The sequence below is a fragment of the Sipha flava genome, unplaced genomic scaffold (genome assembly GCF_003268045.1).
Source record: "Sipha flava isolate LNK unplaced genomic scaffold, YSA_version1 598_pilon_pilon, whole genome shotgun sequence".
Classification (NCBI taxonomy): domain Eukaryota; kingdom Metazoa; phylum Arthropoda; class Insecta; order Hemiptera; family Aphididae; genus Sipha; species Sipha flava.
Genome location: NW_020273577.1, coordinates 406,910 through 423,914, shown reverse-complemented (window position 1 = coordinate 423,914; position 17,005 = coordinate 406,910). Strand labels below are relative to the sequence as shown.

At 38.6% G+C, this 17,005-nt stretch overlaps 1 protein-coding gene across 2 annotated transcripts in view; it reads left to right on the top strand.

Annotated features, from left to right (window-relative positions):
• Window positions 1-3,939: 3,939 nt before the first annotated feature.
• Window positions 3,940-17,005, top strand: part of LOC112691317 (shootin-1-like) — a 47,382-nt gene continuing 34,316 nt past the window's right edge. The window contains exon 1 of one of the 2 annotated variants that reach the window (XM_025565492.1): window positions 3,940-4,190. The gene's annotated coding sequence lies outside the window, so the exon portion shown is untranslated. Of the gene's footprint in view, window positions 4,191-4,278; window positions 4,588-17,005 lie in introns of those variants that run through there. The other variant, XM_025565493.1, reaches the window with a different exon arrangement.

The window sequence follows — 17,005 nt, the reverse complement described above, 5'->3', positions numbered from 1 at the left end:
AAAATGTCAACCATAAACATTGAAGATATCAACAAATTATGATAATGTCACATTACCTCCTCGTGTATAATTTATACATCAAAAATATAATGTCTGATTATGTTTAGTTGGCTTTGTCTGTCTTATGATCGCTTGTGTTGCCGAAACTATAATTCAAATAGAGGTTAGTCATTAGATAATTATTTTTTTATTTTAAATCGTGATTAATTATGATGTATAAAAATTAAAAACAGTACTTGAAAGACCTAAAATGTTTTCACTTGCAATTTCACTATGGACCATAGCCCAGATGCTCCTCCCCCTATATACGCCACTGTTAGTACATATCAGTAATAATGATTATTATTATATAAATGTATGCTAATTATAGTGAAGATATCGTATCGTAGGGCTTAGAAATATTATAATTTCTATAAAAGTAAGTTGACCATAAGTTGTAAAATTACTGAAAAATGATTAAAAAACAAAAAATGAAATGCATGAAAACACATCATTATTATGAGGTCATACGTAACCCACAGCGTTCTACAATTATTCAAAACAAATGTAATGGAAAAAATACAATATAATAACTAAATTTTTCAAACAAATATTAATCTAAATCCATATCGACAGTTTATAAAAATATTTTAATATATGAATGTCTTATAAAGATACATGTCGTAACTGCAAGAGGAGTCCAGCCAAAACGTAGGCCCTACGGTAAAGGGTTGCTATATTCCTCTTCATATTATTATGTACAAGAAGATTTGACATAATATATATTATGTGATATGTGATCCTCAAAAATATATCGTTTAAGCCTTCAAAAAAAAAAAATTAAAAAAAAAAAAATCGTCGTACCCCTCACGAATAAGTAAGAATTCAAATATTTTTACTAATACGACAAAATGGTCTAATTACGAATATGCAATTTTTGCTGCATTGCTTTCCCATCGCTTTATAGCAGCTGATATACGTTGGACGTTGCGTAGCTTGTTGTAGGTTATTAATATATTTATAAAAGAAAAATACTCTAAACATGTCAAAAAATGCTTTAAAAACCAAAAAATTAAAAAAAAAAAAGCAAAATAAAAGTTTAATTAAGTTTTTTGATGCATGAATCGAATTATGTGCTTGGAAATCTTTACCACCCATTAAAAAATGCATTTTGCATTAAAGTCCATTCTCTAACAAAAATAATAGGAACAGCTGTGAACCAAAGTTTGAATTGCCTACATAAAACTCCTTAAAATCAACAATTCGACGTTTTATTTTTTATCCTTTTGTCCCTTGGATTATGTTTTTTTGTTCTTCTACTCTTCTATCGTTCCTAGTTATGTTCTAAACATTTGTATTGATTAACTATAACACAAATATTTTTCATCAAAGAACATTATAATATCATATAATTTTGTTTTAAGTACATTTTAATGATCGTTGACCACCTACCGTAACAAAGTTCAAAATTGTAGAGTATTATAATCATTCTGTGGTACGAACACGAGTGGTGTACAACCATTGTTTGCGAATAAACAATATGAATACGTGAACAATTCGTATTTAGTACTAATGTATTCAAATATCTAACCCATGTGTAAAATCGGAATATTAATTTACTAACGAATTAAAGAGGATTGCACAATGCGTATAAATGCATATTACATTTAAATTATAATCGTAAAAGGAAATATATTTACGTCAAATTAAACGAGAAAAACCTTGGCGAGTTATTGAACAACTATATTTATTCCATCATTTATCATATTCATTAACGCGCCGTTATTGCAGCGACTACTATATCATGTCTACATCGTATATCTATACCGAAGTCCATTAGCAACTATTACAGAAGTACTAATATCTATTATCCATATCGATGTTTCCCAACCCACGGATCGCGATATTCGTTTGGCGAGCCGTCAGCAAACAACTATAAGAGAAATATCATAATTTCAATATTAGAAACGCTCGCAAGACAATTTATAATATTGGTTTAAAAATCAACTTGCTTTTAAGAACCGTTGCTCAGAATGCTCTGAACACGGTTTCGTAGCGTTGCGTTTGTTTTTTCACAAATCATTACAGATATAATTCATTTCGCGGTCACTGCAGTTGATTACATTCAATTCTAACAATTAACTGTCATTGATTATTGATGATGTGACGATCGCACAGGCAATGTTAAATCTACGGTATTCTTAATATAGTCCGTTGATCGAAAAGTGTGAAAACGGTGAGTCGCAGTACCGATGTGCGGTTGGCAAACGCTTTGTGACAGGCACGTATATAGTGGGGGGGGGGTTGGGGGAGGACATTATCGATAAATTTGCTAGGTTACCACGAAAATGGGATTTTTTACTTTAGTTTGTAATTTTTCAAATCAAACTATATAAATTGTTTGATTTGTTTCTTCTATCTACTTAATAATATAATATACCTACGTAATTTTATGTACATAATAATCAAATAAATATCTGTTCTGTTCAAAACACATACTATTATTTAAAGTTTTATTTATTATTATTATTATTTCTTAATACTTACTTCTGAACAAATGACATACATAAAATTTGGATGTTTAGCATAATAATTGTCACATTAAAAAATAACGAGTAAGGAAGGATAAATTGTTGTATTACATTGGTGTACAGTTTGTATTGCTATATTTTATAAGCCGCCCCCCCCCCAAAATTGTATTTTATGTACGTGCCTGTTGTGCGATAACGCGATGCAGCTATATATATATATATATATATATACAGGAAAGTTTAGGAAATTGTCGTTTTCGCTTTTGTCGCACGTTATCGGCAATACGATTTATCTAATTTTTTCACGACATTTCCGAGTGATTAGCTTCACCGACACGCCCTCGACCTCTTGAAACTATTCACACGAGTACGCCGTAAAGCAAGGGATCAACGGCTATTAAATAATATCGTTCGACTCGCGACTACGAATTCCTGCTGCGGACGGTGTAATTGACCTGCGCAACGCACGCTCTCGAGAAACGGTCGCTCGAGTGCGATCGCGGTTACGTATTACGACCCTTGCACCGGCATCCACACTGCTATTGTTATTATAATTACGTGTCGTGTATTCAAATTATTATGCGGCGGCGAGGGGCGACCGGTGTGGAATGTGGATGTTTCAAGTTGGGGTTTCCGAAAATACGTGACCGATTGCTGCTGAATATTTCGAAAACTTATCGATCCAGTGGCGCGTATGAAAACTGTTTTCACTGTAGTCTAATTTTTTAACAAACACATCGTTATCTAAATTGGCGTATCACTCCCGCTGGTCCGGCGTTAACGCTTCATCAGCTATTTACTGTAAAAGTTGCAACTAGAAATCGGTCATCAGTTTGTAATATTTTTTTATTTTAAACCGTGATCAATTGTGATGCATAAAGATTAAAAACGGTACTCGAAAGACCTGAAACATCACTGACCGTGGCCCAGATGCCACCCCCTCCCCGTATACGTCACTGCATCGGTTGGTTAATCGGCCGATCGATGTTCGGCGGCCGGCCGAGATAACGGATGGGGGGGGGGGCGTTTTGAACGCAATGAATCGATTTCATTCGTTTTACCGACATGCGTTTCGAGTCTCGGCCGGTGCGCTTAAAACGTATCCGAAACAGCCCGAATTCCAACGGGTTAATTTTTTTTCCGTTTTTTCGTCGCAACGACCGGCGGTGGGGGGGGGGGGAGTGTCGGACAACCTGTCGACCGTTCCGGGAAGGGTTCGTTTTCGGAAAACAAAATAATAATAATGATAACCGGAATCGGTTGCCGGACCCGACGGTATCGGGAATAGGTTCGGAATGTCAATCGCGGTGGTAGGAGAAAGGCGGCGGTGCATTGCCGAGCGCGATTGCCGCGGCGTGCCGGAGTGGGGGCGGCGGCCTTCGTTAATGACTCTCTTTATCGGTACCTGGTGTCTGCGTGTGCGCGTACTGGCGCGCGCTGCCGTTTATTCTCCGACCGTCGTCGCGTCCCCGTGCACGCGCCCAACGACAGTTTCTCGTCCGGTGTCCGACGCGCGTTTCCGACCGTTTCCCGTTCATCCCCGTCGTCGGCCGGTTAACCGCTTTGTGCTCGGGCGAACACGTCCAGCGAGTGGGCGCATGAGCAGGAGCACGCGCCCGGAGATGTGATCGCGTCCCGCGGACACCGTAGCAGAGCATCAACAACGCGACTCCCGGACAGGTAATCCGTGATTCGTTTGTTTATCGTTTAAATGTATTTTTTTTTTTTTTTCCCCCATACGGTCATTACCGTTACCGCGTGTTTTTCCGTCGCGCACCGAACACTTGGAAACATTTGCACCTCGGTCGTGGAGAAAACCCGCGCGAACGGTATTTTGCGCCGATATAGCTGCGCGCACGTGTCGCCCCGCGGACTTTCGTTTTCGAACGAACCGTTCGTTTTCCTTCGCCCGCGCTTTCGGTTCCGCAGGATCCGCGATTTCCCCGTCCGGGGCTGCGATCGGTGTTACACAAGTACGAGGAGGGCGGCGGTTTTTCGTCAACGCTTTTCGACCAACAAGCGTCTGTTGACGTGCCGATGGCCGTTCGCTGCCCACTCGTCGGACCGTTCCGTTTTCGTAAGTAGGTTCAGTGGTAAATATACTTATGGGTACGCACGCAGAAAAAAATATGGATATTAATCCTAAAAAAATGTAATAAGACTGTAAAACATAACGCTACAAGATGTGCGTTTGTCGCGCGTTATAAACGGCATGTTGCACGACTTAAGAATACTTCATACTTCATATTATATTTAATGAAAGATATATTTCTCAACATTTTATTATTAAACTAAATTATTATTATTAAATATTACTAAATTGAACTCAATATACATTAAACATAGCGTACATTGTAATCTTCAATTGATAAATATTTTATATTCAAACTTCATTGCGCATAACAATTTTTCCAGTGAATTATTACATTTTTTTTCTCGAGTTATTTTAGAAGCGTATATCCGTAAAATATTATTCTACATTAGGTGTACGCCGAAAACCGTAAAATCTGCTGACTGGTATACGGCGTATACCTGCATATAACCAATACACCCCTGTATAGGTTTCTGCAACAGTCATTGATTATAGCGGTCGAAAGCTTATTCCCAGACGACGCGTTGGTTCTTGTTTCGGTTATTATCACACGGAGTCGTAGTGTTTAAACAACCGCCCTAACGTAAAAACTTATAATTACGTTTTGAATAATAAATAACCTTAAAAGTCGCCATTATAAGGGACTGCATTAAATTTTATTTCATAGTACACAAGCCGCGTGTACAGGTTCCCCCCTCCTCGTCTCCTACTCATGGCGTATCGCCATCCTTAGCGATTCGGCTGTCGCGGGAACGGTTAAGACTGTGCAGTATGGTTATAGCTTCAGGTTGTTAACCAGATGAACAGATTTTTCGAATTTTTTTTTTTAGTTGTTTATTATTCTGGGTCGGACTGGGCAGGCGGGATACTAGGAGTTTCCCTTGTACTCGTTGGGAAGTTTTTTTTTTAGGTTTATGGGTCTAGGCTCATAGTGTCGGCAGATATAGACGCATTTTCTAATGCAATTGCATTAGAAACTGTCTAAAATTAAATAAACGGTCTTTTAATTTCTAATAATAATATTAAGTGTTCTCAAAATACTAATTTTCAAAATAATATACAATAATTTTATATGAATAGATACGTTTTTCTAGAGTCGTTTTTATATCTTTAATATATCTAAGTGGACCGTATTTTTTTTTCCTCCGGTAGAAATTTCTTTCAGTCCGGCCCTGTTATTATTTAAACTTAAACCATGTTTATTACTCTCTCTCTCTCGCTCATCGAATGGAATATTCGCACGAAAGAGAAAGACCGTCATGTTTGATTGTATTTTGTTGTTGCTCCCGAGCTTAGAAATTCTCTTTTTAACGTAACGTTTGCCGTACACATTATGCTCCTCGTATGAATATAGTAGTTATACGAATGGTGTGTGTGTGCGAGTGTGTCGGCGGAGGGCGCACGTGTGCACGTCGGGTCAAGCGAGGATTTGACTTTTCACGAGCCGAACAATAAACAACAGTCGGTGCTGTGGTGTGAGTGAGAAAGAGAAGGGAGAGAGAGGTCTAATCGTTCCGAGTCGAACTTCGGAACGGATATAGACTGCGATATTATACATTTTACGAGTTCATAAACGCGACGACACTCGTTCCAAAATAGCCGCACCGGCTTATTTATACGCCACCGGACACGTTCAGCTAGTGCACAATAATATACAGACGTACGACGTCTATGCGATGGAAATCGCTAACCGTTGACAATGTCGGACTGTTGAGTTGAAGTCAAGCCTTACCGGAGGGCGGATCGTCGATCTCTGTTGTCGAACAAGTCCTAAAGATACGCGACGGCGAACATCGTACATTGTTATTGTTATTTTGTCTTGATAACGTCACTTGTGATTTTCAAGTTGGGGCCGGGGGTAGGGTTCATAATTGGCTGCATCCGAATTGGGTCTCGAGTTTAAAATTACTACACTAGTTGGGTCCCGATTTTTTATAGGTACCACACTAGTTGGGTCCTGAATTATTTTAGGTTTACACTAGTTCCTGAATAATTCAGGATCCAACTAGTACCTATAAAAATCTGAGACCCAACTAGCACACTACCTGCGATTAGCATCTAGTACTCGGGACCCAATTTGGATGCTCCGTCATAACTGTATGCTATCCGACCTTTCCGTCGATTTTCGACCCCCGCGGTTATAAACGGTATTTCCCGATCGTGTTTTTCCACCGAGCTCGAAATCAAAAAATAATATCGCGTAGTTCTTGACTTGTCGTTGGGCTTATGTTACCGTACTAGTGCACGCCCCGTCGTTGTGTATAAAAACGGTCACAATAACTGTTGCATTCGTTTTTAGTGCTTTGAACGGTAAGCGCATTGCATTGTGGTGTGCGTTACGGGCAGATACAGGCTCCGCGCGCACTTGTCGAAAATACAATAATAAAAAAATAATAATAATTATTATAATAATTGTTATCGTTATTATTGTACGGTCGACGGAATAGCAGAAATAAAAAATAAAACTAAAACGAAAGGTTTCGCGCGCGAACAACAAAAGAACCGATCCGCGTCGGGCGAGGCGGTTGTTGGCTGCAGTGGAGTGGCGTACATATTTACTGCGTACATGTTTATACACGTACGGTAACAATGGACCGGAATAGTTTTGAAAAAGTGCATAATAACTGAGTGTCATGTTTGCACGTGGAGGGTTCAGGAGAGCTTAGGCATGTGCTAGTGCGCCGAAAATAAAAAGAAATAAAAAATATACCACTAAAATCGTAACACGTAGAACGAATAAAAATTACTGTTTTATGTGTACGGAGGATTCGTGTTTGCTCTTCGAAGTCGTCGAGAACGTATTGTCTTATCGGTTTTTTGTTTTTTTTTATCAACATTGCCCCCTTCTCGGAGACGAAACGCTTGCGACGCATCGTCATCGGATGTCCGGTTCGCACGAACTTTGGGTATCGGTATCGGTCAGTGCAGGAGGAAACCGTTGCCGCGATAATCTTCCGATGTACATAACCGTGTACAATATATTAATATTACATGTGCATTTTAAGGACGGGCGTTCGTTCGGACGCGTATCATCCTCGCCGAATGCGCGCCCTGTAGAAATCCGACGGTTTGTGAGACGGGTCACGAATTCCGTGTATACGGTTAGGTCTCGTCAAAATTATAACGGTATCGTGTAATAATATATGTGAATTGATTTTCGTGATGTATGAAAAAAAAAGTTTCACCAGTCGTCATCGCCAAGGAGTAGAGCGCATATCTATTGAAAACGTTAAGGGTGGCTAATTTTTTTTGAAATAAATCTAAGCTATGACCATCCTCTTAGTATTTATTCATAACCAATTCTAAAAAAAAAAAACCCAATCAAATTTTGTGTTATTAAATAATATTTATTAATTAATACAATATTAAAATATATCATTTATATTTTTATCGATGCACAGCGTTATAGTTGCAATTTTATTTTATTTTCGCTACGTATGAGAAACTTGCTAAGTATCTTATATTCTATTTTTAAGTCTTAAAGAATGAGAATTGAAAGGTTCGTGAATGAAAAAATTTAAAAAATTTGCAGACATTCGGGATGCCTTTTGAGTTAATTTTAAGTTTTAAAACTTATGAAAACAATTAAGATCTAAGCTTTTCGTTTATTGGAGACTAAGGTATCGTGGAAGGGGCACCAGACCTCCGGATATCCGTTAGTGGCAAAATATTACAAGCACTTGCTCTCCCCGTTAAATCGTGCAATTCGTCCTCTGAAAAATAATCGTTTCACGAGAATGTTGATAAAATGTAACTCGTTTCGTTATCGTCGGCATGAAAATATTACGAAAATCGTGGGTGTTGAGTGAAAAACGCTCGAGTTGGGTGCATGACCGGGTGAACGACTACAAACTTGTTGGTCGCGCCAATCGTATTTAGGTTAGTGATGGTGGTGGTGGCATATTATTATTATTATTTATTTTTTTTTTTTTTTAATGTATAATATTTAAAATGTTTTAGTACATAATGTGCTATTACTATTACATATTATTATTTAAACAACGTCCGTGAAACACGTTCTCTCGGTGCATTCGGTAAATGCGTAGTGCACATACGGTGTATTGCACATATTTGTTGAAAAAATAGGTATATTTAATACATTTCATGGCATATAATTGCTTATTATGACATTTTATAATGCATATTTTTGTGAAATTTTGGTCATTAACATCCGAGCTCCAGTAATTACGGTCGCCGTAGTGCAAACAACGGGGTTCGGTCGTCTCGTCCCGCGGCAATACCGTCGTAGTTCTTATCGCCCCGAAAAACGGTACGTGTCGAGATTTCGGTACCGATTTTTACGATTTTTCCGTTCCTGTCGCTAACGACCGTAGCAGTCATCGTTCGACGTCGTTCCTCCTGGTCGTTGCACGAAATCGGAAACGCATGGCAACGCGATATTTTTACCAACAAAACCGGACACGCCGATCGTTAAATCCGTGATAATACGGGCGAACGTGCCCGAATGACTCAACCGCTGAGCCACTGGAATGTCCCGCGCGTTTGACCTATAAATAGTGGTGTCGCACGTCGTTTTCTGCGTGTACATTTACACTTATAATTATGCACTTGAAATGCGATAAATACTAGTGTTGATAATCAATGATATTATTCGGAAATCGATCGGATAAACCTGTGTGCCGTACCGTCGATCCGGGCGGTACACACTTTTCTCGGGCCGGGCAGTCGCGCTCTTCCCGCGTAACGATTTCCCTTTCTTATCGGAACCCGTTCTACTACGTACGATCGATCGAAACTTGTACGAAAAAAGTAACGATCGGACGTAGACTTCCCTGTGTAGTGTTTCCCAACTTGTTCCGTACGCGGAACCTTTGCGGTGACTTCCGTTTACTTTTAAAGTTTCAGTATCCGATATGATATCCGGGTCGACCATTGTTGTAACCGAGGCCCTAGCTGGGTAGACGGGACACCGGAAGTTTCACGGTGGGCCGCCTGTAACCGTTGGACAGTATTTTTTTAAGGTTTTTTCGGTTTAGGCTCATCGTGTCAAAATTAAGGAGACACTTTTTATTAAAACGATTGCATTGGACACCGTTTACAATTAAATAAACGGTCTTTTAGTTTTTAATAATAATATCGAGTGTTCAAATTCTCAAAATAATATACAATAATTTATACGAAATTATAAGTTTTGTTTAGGATTGTTTTTATACCATTGGTATACCTAAGTGGGCCGTAGAAATTTCTGACCCAATCCAGCCCTGGTTGTAACGCTGCTAACAATTGTTCTCTTTCGTAGTTCGAATCGCGGTACAAGTCGAAAACTTTCTTTTCCAATTTTCCCGAATTCGTCGTGGAACCCAAGGCGCTAGCTCACCGGAAAGACTCACCAGTTGAGAATCACTGAACTCTGCAGTATTTACGAGAGTGTTTATCAAAAAAAAAAAAAAAACAAATTTCAATGCGAAAATAAGGCGTTATAAATATATTGTTGCGTTGCACAATAGCTGGTTATTATCGAAATACACGTGAAATAAGATGTCGCTGTGCGACGTTTACGGATACCACCATATTACGTCGGTTGGATGAACCGCACAAACGCGGGTGGGACGTAATTTAAAATGTACACTCGCTCGTTTTACGTCAAAGTCCTTGAAAACAACAAAAAACATACACCGAACCTTTTTTTAAAATACTCGTGCGCCGTTGTGCGCAGAGGCGTATACATAACTTTCGTATGGGGGGGGGATCATTTGCAAACAAATCATTATTTTCTTACTTTGCTAACTCCCTCACACTAAGAACATTATTTTATAACATTTAAAAAAAGGCCTAGGGGGGATCTGACTCCCACATCTCCCCTGTAATACGCCATTGGTTGTGCGGATATCACGCGGCCGAATCCATTGGTTTTTCGAGCACAACATTATCCACGAAAGGGTTCAAAATGCTACTTCGTACGTTACAGTATAATCTATTACGTAAATAAACAAAGCCCGCGGCTTCTACGACGTGCAATGATTAATATGCGTCAACTTTTATACAGATAATCGCGAATAAACAAAAATTTATTATTATTGACGTGAACGCTTACGCGACCGTCTACGGTTTTTGCTAGTGAACAATGTCGTCGCACCATATCATTGTACTTCAAGATAAATTCGAATAAACATCACTACGGATAACACAACAAAGTTTCGTATTGTTTCGTCACGACGGTCAATAAAATGTAAAACATTAATCGGACACACAGCGCACTCGCGCGTTACGGTGTGTCGAAAAAACCGTTTCCGTTGAAAGGTTAACCTTTCGCTAATTGGTTTTCAAAAAGCGTCTGTAGGAGTTGCGTTTAGCCCCGATGAATTCAACGCCCGTGTATATAGTATTCGGGTAACCGGAATGGTGATGAGATCCAGAGGATTGAAATGCCGATGAATGGAATACGATTGTAGAGGTTTCGTAGGATCTGAGGGGTTAAAATATTTAAGGATAACCGTTGAAATTAACGGACGCTGATTGGTTGTGGTGGGTGGTGGTGATGGATCTTTCCAAACAGAAATCAAGAACAGTCCATTGGTCCAAAACGCGTAGCGGCAGTAGAAAAAGCTGATTGAGTTGTAAATGTTTAAACCAGGGTTGAATCGTATAATACGGTATAGTATATCAAGTAGTTTTATATGTTTTATACTGTATAAAAATAAAATCTCTTATAATGAAAATGCATAAATGCATTATAAATTTATAACTTAAACAATTTAAATTTAAACACGATAAAACAAGGAAATATAAATTATAAATAAACAATTGTGGTGCTGTTAATCTATTGTTAATTATTATTATTATTTTATAGTATTTATAGTAAATTTATTGTGCTTGTGATATTCGTAACGCTTTTAATATTTTATATCAATAGATTATTAAATTTAAATTAAAGTAGAACATAATGTAAAATAGTAGTAAAATATATTTTTACTGTGTATAAAAATTATAAACCTTACTTAATATCTGAAATAGGTTAGTATTTTTAATTTTTAAGTGTGGATTTCAAAAACAAACCGTATTATAACGTTTTTTATACGCGGGATATCATACGTGTAACGTATAAAACGTTTTGTACACGTATATTACCACCAACAACCCTGGTTTAAAACCGTTCGCCGAGAAGTGCAGCCCAGAAAAAAAACGGTGTCGGCCTGTCGCTCGCGGACGTCGAATCGAACGGAGCTCGCGTTCAATAATTAATGGGGGTACACCGCAGCTGTATCATTACAAAAACGTCGTACGGCCAACAATTACATTGTATTACGCATCGTCGAACCTGTCAATTTCGGCGGGCAAATATTATCCTAGTTTTGTGTGACTCACGCGCCCGAACCGGCGGTTTGGTAGATCGCGAGGAGGAATTGATAATCGGCGCATAACGCTTGAACGGTGACTCACCGCGCGCGTTTAGCATAAATACGACGTCGTTACGCGCCCAACGTAAACCCGTCACGATGTATTATAGTATAATATTATTATTAATGCGTTTGAAAACAGAACTGGACCCGCGAAACCGCTCGCGACCGGCTCTGTCCGCGACGCCGGTGGCATCTGTTTCTTTCGGACGCCGAAGCGTTTCCGAACGTGTAATTTTACAAACACGGACCGACCGGTAGGTGATATTTAAATTTTTCCTTCTCGTAGAAAATTTCAATCCTACCTGTGTACAGCTCTCGTCCGACGTAATAAAAACGGTTCTGCGCGTACGTTATTAATTCCCCCTTCGCACCGTATACGGGTGTCTACCGTGTGCGCCTCGTCGCCAGCCCCGGGCTCGATTCGTTGCGAAATATTTCAACATTGACTTTAACACGGCTCGTGTAAAAATTTACGTGCAACAGGTAACCGCTACATGCGCGTGTTAAGCCCTTTCCTGAACATTACGATGAACAACGTCGATTTCGATCGCCATGAACTAAATCCGAACTGTACGATGGTCGAAAACCGCGGCGGTTTTAATCCCTGTCGTTTGCTATCGTTTCGAACCGTAGTGTGCGCGTTTTTCGGTAAGAAACGACGAATTGATTTTAAGCATTTATTTTTAGCGACCACTCTTCTTCTTCGGTCTGTACTGAATGCTTTTCAACATTTTTTTTCGATAAAACGTCACTTGCCACTGGCACTGCTATTAGTTGCGTTGAATTCATGGCGGTTGGAAAAAAAAAAAAAAACCAAAAACTTTAAACTATTCGTAATTGTTTAACATCCGCTGAAACGAACCGCAAGAACACGTAGAAAAAAACCGCAAAAAGCAAAAATGAATCGCGACAAGAATTTAACACTATGTTTTAAAGTTCTATAAATAGTTATTTAAGTTTATTAGTAATTATTACCTTGTATACTACGTTTTTATACATGCGTTATATATCTCAGATGATTTTTTGTAAAAAAAATGCAAATTTCCTGTTGGGGGAAGGGGGGGGGCGCGAATTCAGTGATTCGCCAGAGGCGCCACCAGACCTCAATACGGCCCTGTTACCATCGGGAAAATGAACGTCCGATTCCTACGCAACAAACCAATTATTTTTCCGGTCCAGAACACGGTCGTGACCGTAGCCGTCGCGTAAACAGTGCGGTAATGCAGGTAGTGCTCGTCTCAAGCCGTTCGTGATGGATCGTGATTTTTTTTTTCGCAAACGTCCCTGCAATTGTAACAGTAAAGAAAATTATACATTCGCGGTGCTCAGACAAAGTGGTTTTGTTATTGATTTATCACACATACTCAGATATATATGTATATATATATATATATACTTATATCGCAGTACAATACACGTACTGTTCCGGGGTGGAGGGACGCTAAGGAGCAATAAGGGTTAGCCGTAACTGACGATTCTCTTGGAAAAATACATGTTTTTCCTCTTCTCCCGGGGTGTCGGACTGCGGTTCAATTTGAAATTCAACACCGCGTGTTCATTAGCATTTTACGCGTAGACGGTAAAATTACGTATTGGTGCAGCAAGACGAAATCCAAAACTCTCGTTCACCGGTGCTCGTTAGGCGTTGGACTTGACACCCACAGCAGCGGCTTGGTTGTATGACCAGTGCTACTTTGACGAGCCGATTTTTTTTTTCGAAATCCGTGAATACCCACATACACACTTGTTAATTAAAAAAAAAAAATCCACTTGTGAGAGCACGTTTCATCAGAGTTTAGTGCACAATCATTGCGTGCATGTTTTATCAGTACATTCTCAGCCATGGGCGTAATCCGTCCCGGTTGTCCCGCGCTTTTCGAAAAGATCCAGTGGCACACACCCGCTAGACCAGTGGTTTTCAACCTGGGGGTCGTGAGTCATGGGTTTGAGGATCGCCAAAAATAATGGATGAATTGATTTTTCCATATTATTTAAAAATAAAATAAAGTTAATTATTTATTTTGTGAAATTTTTAAATGTAAATCAATCAAAATTGTTCATCATGTAAATATTTTATCGGTGATCAAATCAAATTTTGATGAATAAAACAATATTTTTTTTTTTTTTTTGAAGCGGTAGCATTATAAAAAAATAAAAAATGGGGGGGGGGGTCACGACCCGAAAAAGGTTGAAAACCACAGCGCTAACCAATGCCGCCGTCGCTCGCTTTTCTCCACGAGTAGCGTACCGCGATCCAATAAATATTTATCATACGTCCTTTGTTCGGATGATTTCTATTTTATTCCGAATCAAAGTACACCCCCGGTAACCGTTTCGAAACGATTTTCCTGCGAACGTACACCAGTCGCATTAGCGTACGTTTTATTCACTTACACGTTCATGCGCGCGTGTTGCGTAATATATCTTACGACGTTCGTGACAACCGCTGCATACGTTTTTTCGCATTGCGTAACGTTTTCCAAACGTTTTTTGACGGAAAACAATCTAACACCACAATAATATGAACGCCGTGTGCGAGTACAACAGTGTTGTATCATAATCCATCGGAAACGTATTGCTGTACAATCAACACTCGTATCGATTAGCTAACCGATTGTTATGAACCGATAATTAAAATCCACGGTACAACATTTTATTGCGTAAACGGTCGATGTCTTTGGCGCGTACCGTTTTGAATTATGACGATTTCGTGTTGCGTAACGGTGCACGTGCGCGATCGGGTCAACTTCTCTTGCCGTCTCGGGACACGGGAAAAGCGATCATTGTTGACGACAACGGTATTATCGATAGTACCGGGCCTACCTTGTTTTCAAATAGTTATTATAATAATTTTTGCGTCTTTATCGTTTACCTTTTAATATCTTTAAATATTATTAACAAGTCGAATAAGAGTATTATATCATATGATTATTTTTTTCTGATTAAATTTGAAAATGTCATGGAAAGTTTAAAAAAAAAAAAATAAATAATGCTTATCCGTATAAATTAAATTAATTATAACTTGGTTTGACCTACGTTTTGATCCTTGGCATTCTTCTTCGTTCGTGTTCGTTGCAACATTTGTCCACGAATTCCTAGACACCCCGTGTAAGGCACCCGATACCCATACGGCAATAGTACACCCCTTCGGTGTAGTTATTGTTCGTAGTGCTATGCGTTATCCGTACGTATTCGGTCTTGCTGTAATTTTTATTATTTACAACCGTTCTTACGGCGATCGTTTTGAACTATCGCGACCCACGTTTGATACGGTACACTAAAGTGTACCTAAAGTGTACCACTATCGTGCACTAAAGTGCTGGACCGAAATCCTTCTGAACAATGGCGGCGTACGTTCAAATTTCTTACGGGGGCGAATTTTATTGTAAACATAGTTTTTATGTCGTTATCGAACGTTTGTTTTTATACCTCCTCGGATGAAAATTTAACGTTTTGATCATACCACCGTATGAGTTATTGACAAATACTGCATACATATAATACCCATGTTAAAACACTACATACGTATCTCTAAACGTATAACTGTAATGCGGTGTACGATCGGCTGAAACAAGAAGAAATCGAACCGAAATATTTGTTATTCGCGTTCTTCTCCAACTTGCGTCGAGTAGATGTATCACTCGTATTTCGCGGATCGTATAAAACAGACGTACCTACCCACGCCTCGTTCCGACATTGTACCGATAATCGCACTGACGAACTAATGAATTATTACTCTATTTGCGATGATCATTAGTAGAGCGCGGATTTGTATGCACTTAAAAATATCGAAATATGCCATATAATATGCAGTAAAAATCATGAAAATATGCAAAAAATATGCAGTCAAAATCATGAAAATATGTAAAAAAATATGCAGTCAAAATTATGAAAATATGCAAAAAATATGCAAGAATTTTTTATTTATTTAAAATTTATAATTCAACTTATAAAAATTAATTACTTAAATACTTAATACAAAAAAAATTAGGGAATTTTCTGAACTTAATTTATTATTAAAATAAATAATCATATGCATTTCAAGTTTATCTTCTGTGAAGCTATATCGTTTATCAGTTAACATATTTTTAAAGGCTGAAAACGAACCCTCGATGTCAACCGAAGTTATTGGGGCATATTTGAAGCAAGTGGTATATCGATAATCGACTGACACAGCAAGAGCGATTAAGTTTACGTCGTAATCGATTATTTATTTTATAACTAAATATGTATATAAATTATTATTTAGTGACTATGAAATTTCTTTTTAATTTTTCTACTTGACAAAATATTATTTTATACGTTTTTATTTAAATTTTCACTTCAATATGCAATAAATTTTGAATTTTGCTAAAATATGCAAAAATATGCAATAACCTCTAAATATGCAGAAACATGCAAAAAAAAATTTCACTATTAGCTTCAAATTATGATGATTCGTGGAGATAACTGATAAAAATCCAAAAATATTGAAAGGAAAAAAATATGCGATTGCATAGAAATCCGCGCTCTAATCATTAGTAATGATTCATTACTAATAAACGCCGAACAAGTAACCGCAAATGTAAACTTCCGGGACGGTCTTTAACAACGACGTTAACAATTGATATACACAATCGATCGAATTCCACTGTTCGCGATGTCGTTTTCGAGTACGTATGCACCGCCGTGCACCGATGCACATATATACGGAACGAACAAAATCGGTTCGATTTTCTCGTTGGTCTTCAGTAGTAACCTTCCTAAACTGGCCACCGCAGGTTATTTTATTTCGCAGCTCATCCAAAATTGTAGGCGCCGCGGATGCACTTACGTTAGGTTCGCGCAGTGGCGTCGAAACGGCGAACACGGAGTAACCCGCACGGACACCGATCTCGCACCGCCTCTTTGAACGAAAATTAACGAATACGTGACCGACTGAGGAAACCGCGGTTCATCGGATACACGGGTTCACCCGGGGTCTTTAGTTTTTTTATGCTCCAAAACTTTTGTGCGGTTTTTTCTATTCTATCTCTTAGTTCATTACGGTGATCATTATGTTC